Source organism: Diabrotica virgifera, chromosome 9 (genome assembly GCF_917563875.1).
Source record: "Diabrotica virgifera virgifera chromosome 9, PGI_DIABVI_V3a".
In the NCBI taxonomy this organism is placed as follows: domain Eukaryota; kingdom Metazoa; phylum Arthropoda; class Insecta; order Coleoptera; family Chrysomelidae; genus Diabrotica; species Diabrotica virgifera.
This window is the reverse complement of record NC_065451.1, coordinates 138,489,439-138,498,008: the sequence shown is the minus strand read 5'-3', so window position 1 is coordinate 138,498,008 and position 8,570 is coordinate 138,489,439. Positions and strand designations below refer to the sequence as shown.

Sequence of the window (8,570 nt, the reverse complement as noted above, 5' to 3'; positions counted from 1 at the left end):
CACCTGGGTGCCAATTAGGTCTGTAGCGCTCGCTGCTACCAACTTGGCGAAAAATATAAAAATGAGCCAGAAAGGCACCAGCATGGTATTTATAAAGGTAAAAGAAATTAATTGAAGGTCAGCATTAGCTGATAACGAAAAAGACTCTCTCATTGAAATTGACAAAGTTAAACGTTTTAAAATTACAAGAAATTAATGGCTTGATAAATAATTTTGCTTCGAAATAAAATATTTAGAAAGAACGAAAACTGGAAATAATTAAACTGTTTAAAATGAAAATGGCAATAATATTTTCTCAATAAATATTATTCGAGATGATGGAAATAACTTTTCTAATTTAAATCAGGCATCACTAATTTCATTATAGAATTGAAAATGTATGTACAGGGTGCACGCAAAGAATATAAATGGACCGACTAATAAATATTTGCTACAAATGAAAATCAACAGCTACCTGAGAGGACCTCTAAATGCAGAGTGGGTCTTATTAAAATAAATTCTACAAAGTAGCGGGTTTGCACGCTACAGTTCATTCTCAAATGCATCAAATTCGAAGTAACACCAACTTTTGCAAAATGTAAGGTACCTTTCACTGCTACTTTAAACTTATAAGTCACAAACAGAAAGGAAATTTCTTCAAAATGAATTATGTAAACATCATGCTCAATTAGATAAGATTAATGTTCAACTTATAATACTTTATGATAACATTGTACGAGAGGTGTCATTTGATAATTTCAGAGATTCGATGGCCAATCATTTAGATAATCTAGAGTAGATTAACCGTTCTAAATTCAACAGATTAAACAGTAAACTACACAATTTGTTAAGTAAGAAAAATAATCATAATAGTCAAGACATTAATAGATTGATGGGTGCTTTTAAGTTTAGATTTCACAAACGTACAGTCAACTTATCAAATTTCTCCTTTTCTGATAAAGAGGTTGATTTTTTGTCCAACGGATTAAAATTCTCTACTTTAGTACTCTAACAAAAGAGAAAACTTCTGTTGGAGTGAAAGTAAAAAGAAAGATATACTCCAACAGAAGTAAGGAAAAGAAAAAAGAACTATATAACTAAATAGTTGTGGCTATTATGAAAATAAAAATGAAGGGGCTTCAGCGGTGAAGCCGTAGTAGGAAAAAATACTACTTTGCAGTAGTACTGAAGAAAGGGGGATTAGAAGTGATATTAGTAGATGTATGGAGAGACAGAGGCAAACTGAATAGAATTGGCTAGCAAGAGATGCAAGAGAACCACTTGACACTCAAGGAAGAATACGGCTCGTTTGCATGCCTGTCGAAGAACAGTAGCTCAAAGTATGGTAATGATGAATAAAAGATGAAATAATAAAATAAGAATAATGTACTGAAAAGGAATGTTAATGAATAATTTTTAAAGACGAACAAAATAAATAAACTAACAAATCATGGGCGCCATGAAAATGATCTTCGATCATTCTCCCAGGTATCTTATACTGCTGTCAAATATTAAATATATCAAATCTGTAATAATGAACATAAAGGAATAATAAAAATAAATGATATAAAAAATAAATAAACATTTATTAGATAAAATTGACTACCAGATTTTTAACAATCTCTGAGTTAAGCAAGTTCATATTATGCTGTGACTCTAACATGACAAAAGTTATACAGAGGTTATATCTAAGATAACAACAATAATGTTATCTGTTACAAAATTACAGGTATAAGTACCTCTTACTTACATATAGGGTACAACTCACATGAGATTTCTACCCAATGGTTATAGTACGCTTGCTACGTACAACTGAATTAAAACCCGAACAATATGACTAATATATAAATAAATAAATAGGCACAAGCCTGACGAAGAGAAAATACCATGATGAATTAAACAAATGCATTAATAAAAGTTGTAAAAATGAAGCTAAGATAAATACCGAATCGATGACCTAAATTACCCGAGCAAATGCAATAAAATAAAGTAGCGACGAATTAACTGAACAAATGAAATAAAGCGAATAAATAACATATTTGGGAAGCAAGCAAATAATACAACCTAAATTTACATAATGACATGAAATCTACCTAAATAAACAATAAAATATTAGAAGTAATACCTTTTGGGCAAATACGTAGAACTCAACGTACAGTACCGCAAAATGATACATGAGTTTGGGAACTTAATACCATAATATACAAATATGTTATATAAATAGGTAAACTAAATCTTAAACAAAATTAATAAACAGTGCATTAAAATAAAACATATGAGATAAACACACAATAGTTACTAATGTCACCCACTGGTAGTTCCCAAACAAACCCGAACGACTCCTAAATAGGTTGCTGGCGCATCCCCGGAAATGAGCACTAGGATAGTGCAAAAATCATGCCTCCTGTAGGTCCAAGTGCTAATACGAAAAGGAGCTGGAATGCCCCCAAAAGGCTTGTTCCCCAAGTAACTACTCCCAGTGACTTATGGTTGGAGATTGGCCTCTTGGTATTTCGAGGTGTTATTTAAGATTTCACATGGATGGCTAAAAACACAAAATTCCCGTTTACTTCAATTTCTTATGTGTACGACCAATCAAAGAAAGAAGAAAACTAGAAAAGTGATTTTTTTGATAGATAGTAATAAAAAAAAACACACAAAAGAGACCTCTTAATTACTGAAGTACTTGACCTTGACAAAGTTTATGTGAGTTCTCATTACAGACATGTGGATTTAGGATTTAAATACAGAATAAATATGATTTCTTTCAAATAATTATTATAGGACTGATAAGTGATATTAAAAGTGACTTTAGTATAACCAAAAAGTTAAAAATATTAGAATTTTCTCTGAATGAATATTATCTATAGATATGGGAATAATTAAAAGATATTACTCATAGATAGTAGAATAATTAAAAGAACAATTCACTGAATAAATTTACACATCACACATCAGAAAGATTATATATTATGTCACCTTGAACAAGAGTGACAACAATGGTTATAAAAACTATTTATAAAAACAGATATTGCTATTTACCGTGTGATACGTTATGCTGTAAACCCCATTGGATTAATACCTTCTTTATTCCCAAACACTCCTAGATAGGTTTGGCGATCCATAATTCAAAAGTCACACATTTTTACTAACACGAGGTCTAACCTCCAAATTTGATCCTCACACGCCATCCATACTAACCAAATCCCCAACCACAAGTGAAGTCTCTCGTCTCGCCACTTCACAGAGCAAAACGTCAAATTCTCAGCACACGAATCAAATTATTACCCGAGTTGTAGAGTATGTTCCATACTCTGAAGTGCGACGTCACGTAAATATTTATTTACGAGAAAATGAGAGAAGTTGAAAGAAATCAAATGAGAGACCGAGGGGAAATAATTATAAAAATAATTAAAGATCTAATTTCGTAACGTGACTGTTACAATCCCCTTCTACTCGGGAAAAAAAAATTTTTTTATCAAAAAAATTTTTTTTTTAAACTTCAAAATATTAACAACTAAATTTACAATAGTCTAACAATCCACGTTGACTCGCAAGATTACCAATAAGCATAAACTAATGATCAAAGAAAAATAAATAAATATAAATATGACTCAAACTCGTACTAAAAATGTTACTGTTACTCTCGGCTACCAAATATTTAACATATTGCTTAAAACCAAAAACTAAATATTGTACTAAAGTTCATAATAATGCTAAGTGTCGAATTGGGCACCAAACCAAAATTGAACTATCCATGGACATCAGATTTATAAAGGATATATCCAAGGACGGAACAACCACGAAAAGGTTTGAGCCAATTCGAACCATATCACAAGTAAATATATCAAAGTGAATAAAAAAAATCAGTAACTAAAATAAGTAAAGAATTGAACACTTAATCCAAAATTGAACTAACAATGGACACCAGATTCATAATAGTATATCCAGAGAAGAACAATCAGGAAGATTTATGGAACAATTCTCACAAATGCCAAATAATACCAATAATAAACATACCAAAGGAATCCAAAACTCAATAACCAAAATAAATGTGGAATTGGACACTTAATCCAAACTCAGACTATCAGTGGACACCAGATTCATAAAAGCATATCCAAAGAAGAATGACCAGGCAAATTTATGGACCAATTCACACCAATACTAAACCACATAAACAGATCAGGTCTACGTATACCCACATCCGGTAATACGAACCTATCCAACCAAATACACAAAATAAATGAAGAATCGGACACTTATCCAGAATCGGACTATCAATGGACACCAGATTTATATAAGGGCATATCCAAAGAAGAACGATCAGGCAAATTTATGGACCAATTCTTACTAATTCTAAATAAACTAAATTATTGGATCCAATGGTAACTAATACTGAACAAAATAAATAAATTAGGTGTACATACACCCTCATCCGGTAATATGAACCTATCCAAACTAAGTAATCCAAAATAAGTCAGAATAAAAATTAATAACAGCCTGAGTAACAGAGATGTAACCAAACTAAACCAAAGGTAAGATAAATACCTAAAGTGTATTGACTAAAATATTATAGAAACTACATAAACTTATCCATGCTGGTATTCGCTAACTATAGCATGTTGCTACAACAGATGTAGGAATAACCAGACTCAGATAAAGTACCAATAATGTAAGAATAAGTCAGAAAAAAAACAGAATGAATGGTGAACTTATAAGTTATCTGACACTATGATAAGTGATAGGAAAAAAATGATAAGTGATAGGAAACAAAATTGACGAGAACGAGCAACAAGTTTTAAATAAAACTGCAGATTCATGCGTTCTCACATACATAGAAGTATTCCAGAATCTAAGTAACAGAACTAATGCATAAGGAAAGAAGTGGGAAGATACTCACAAGAACGACTCATTTGTACAAACACCTCAAACACTAAATTAACGGAACTACTATGTATAGGGATGGTCTAAACATTGATTGAGAAATATGTACACGAGATATTTAACCCTCAACAGTCAAACTTCCCTATCAAATTGTAACAAAAACTGGAATAATTGGACTAATTACAGAAGAATGGTTAGGACATGTGATGTTGACATTTCCTGACCAGAAATATTATGATGGATAAACATCTGCCTACTCTGCCATGAAAACATAGGTTACGAAATCGGATAGCAGTGATCAGTTGCTGAATTTCGAACCCTTGCATTCACTAGGTTACCTAGAAAACCACATTAACAGAGCACTGGCAGACTAGTTCATAAAAGGAAATCCATACATACATCATCCATGCATACATACATACATTATCCATACAAACCCACATCATGCATACATCCATCCTAAGACTTCGGAATCCGTACATACATCAAACTTCCAAACTAATTCCAGAGCCATAGTGTGTAGGATAAGAGAATATAAATTGTTACAAAGTACTTAAGATATTGGGGACAAATGTCAATAGAGTAACACAATAACAAATTAAAAACCACATCTTTCCAATATGGCAAATTCCATAACAAGATATAAAAAATAATAAAAAAATTAGTAAGTAATCAAATATTCAAAATAATATAACGCATAACCTGAGATATGGTAGTGTAACATAGTTCCATCATAATATCCATATTAAACAAGAGTACTTGTATGAGCCCCACGTTGGGCGCCAATGTAACAAAAGAGAAAACTTCTGTTGGAGTGAAAGTAAAAAGAAAGATATACTCCAACAAAAGTAAGGAAAAGAAAAAAGAACTATATAACTAAATAGTTGTGGCTATTATGAAAATAAAAATGAAGGGGCTTCAGCGGTGAAGCCGTAGTAGGAAAAAATACTACTTTACAGTAGTACTGAAGAAAGGGGGATTAGAAGTGATACTAGTAGATGTATGGAGAGACAGAGGCAAACTGAATAGAATTGGCTAGCAAGAGATGCAAGAGAACCACTTGACACTCAAGGAGGGATACGGCTCGTTTGCATGCCTGTCGAAGAACAGTAGCTCAAAGTATGGTAATGATGAATAAAAGATGAAATAATAAAATAAGAATAATGTACTGAAAAGGAATGAAGATGAATAATTTTTAAAGACGAACAAAATAAATAAACTAACAAATCATGGGCGCCATGAAAATGATCTTCGATCATTCTCCCAGGTATCTTATACTGCTGTCAAATATTAAATATATCAAATCTATAATAATGAACATAAAGGAATAATAAAAATAAATGATATACAAAATAAATAAACATTTATTAGATAAAATTGACTACCAGATTTTTAACAATCTCTGAGTTAAGCAAGTTCATATTATGCTGTGACTCTAACATCACAAAAGTTATACAGAGGTTATATCTAAGATAACAACAATAATGTTATCTGTTACAAAATTACAGGTATAAGTACCTCTTACTTACATATAGGGTACAACTCACATGAGATTTCTACCCAATGGTTATAGTACGCTTGCTACGTACAACTGAATTAAAACCCGAAAAATATGACTAATATATAAATAAATAAATAGGCACAAGCCTGACGAAGAGAAAATACCATGATGAATTAAACAAATGCATTAATAAAAGTTGTAAAAATGAAACTAAGATAAATACCGAAACGATGACCTAAATTACCCGAGCAAATGCAAAATAAAGTAGCGACGAATTAACTGAACAAATGAAATAAAGCGAATAAATAACATATTTGGGAAGCAAGCAAATAATACAACCTAAATTTACATAATGACATGAAATCTACCTAAATAAACAATAAAATATTAGAAGTAATACCTTTTGGGCAAATACGTACAGCTCAACGTACAGTACCGCAAAATGATACATGAGTTTGGGAACTTAATACCATAATATACAAATGTTATATAAATAGGTAAACTAAATCTGAAACAAAATTAATAAACAGAGCATTAAAATAAAACATATGAGATAAACACACAATAGTTACTAATGTCACCCACTGGTAGTTCCCAAACAAACCCGAACGACTCCTAAATAGGTTGCTGGCGCATCCCCGGAAATGAGCACTAGGATAGTGCAAAAATCATGCCTCCTGTAGGTCCAAGTGCTAATACGAAAAGGAGCTGGAATGCCCCCAAAAGGCTTGTTCCCCAAGTAACTACTCCCAGTGACTTATGGTTGGAGATTGGCCTCTTGGTGTTTCGAGGTGTTATTTAAGATTTCACATGGATGGCTAAAACAAAAAATTCCCGTTTACTTCAATTTCTTATGTGTACGACCAATCAAGGAAAGAAAGACGAAAACTAGAAAAGTGATTTTTTGATAGATAGTAATAAAAAAAACACACAAAAAGAGACCTCTTAATTACTGAAGTACTTGACCTTGACAAAGTTTATGTGAGTTCTCATTAGACATGTGGATCTAGGATTTAAATACAGAATAAATATGATTTCTTTCAAATAATTATTACAGGACTAATAAGTGATATTGAAAGTGACTTTAGTATAACCAAAAAGTTAAAAATATTATAATTTTCTCTGAATGAATATTATCTATAGATATGGGAATAATTAAAAGATATTACTCATAGATAGTAGAATAATTAAAAGAACAATTCACTGAATAAATTTACACATCACACACATCAGAAAGATTATATATTATGTCACCTTGAACAAGAGTGACAACAATGGTTATAAAAACTATTTATAAAAACAGATATTGCTATTTACCGTGTGATACGATGATGTTATGCTGTAAACCCCATTGGATTAATACCTTCTTTATTCCCAAACACTCCTAGATAGGTTTGGTGATCCATAATTCAAAAGTCACACATTTTTACTAACCAAATCCCCAACCACAAGTGAAGTTTCTCGTCTCGCCACTTCACAGAGCAAAACGTCAAATTCTCAGCACACGAATCAAATTATTACCCGAGTTGTAGAGTATGTTCCATATTCTGAAGTGTGACGTCACCTAAGTATTTATTTACGAGAAAATTAGAGAAGTTGAAAGAAATCAAATGAGAGACCGAGGGGAAATAATTATAAAAATAATTAAATATCTAATTTCGTAACGTGACCGTTACAGTACCATTCAACAATAAAACGGTTGAAGAATTTTCAGTTGACATTGACTCAGTTATAGAAAGTTTACCTTTAGACAACATTTCTAAAACCAACTTGAAAAGTAATTGTTTCCTTTCTTTACAAAAAGATCTTATTAAATTTAACAATGTTAATAATATTAAAATCAAATGTTTTAAACAACTACATTTGATTCGACATATATCTACCAAATTGAATAGGAATAACCTTATCGTTACTAAAGCGGATAAAGGTAACTGCCTCATTGTTATGCATCATAGTGTTTATATTCAAAAAACTGTATCCCCCCACCCCACTTCCGTGGGGCGTCGTGTTGGGTGTCATTCGAGATTAAGAATTTTTAAGAAATAACAACTTTGACATTTTAGATAGAAGCCCTTTAAATAAATTAGTTACCAACTTAAAAGCTACCTTATCTAAACATAAAGATTTCCTTCTATTACATAAGATGAAAGAAAAAACCTTCATTTTGTTAATTCCTTAAATACCAAGACAATATGGTTTACCAAAG

At 31.5% G+C, this 8,570-nt stretch overlaps 1 long non-coding RNA gene across 1 annotated transcript; it reads right to left on the bottom strand.

The window, feature by feature from the left end:
• Window positions 1-2,127: 2,127 nt before the first annotated feature.
• LOC126891150 (uncharacterized) lies at window positions 2,128-7,798 on the bottom strand. The gene is made up of 3 exons (XR_007700489.1): window positions 7,682-7,798; window positions 6,928-7,182; window positions 2,128-2,214 (listed from the first exon to the last, which is right to left on the bottom strand). It is a non-coding gene; the product is annotated as an uncharacterized LOC126891150 (long non-coding RNA).
• Between the last annotated feature and the right edge of the window lie 772 nt (window positions 7,799-8,570).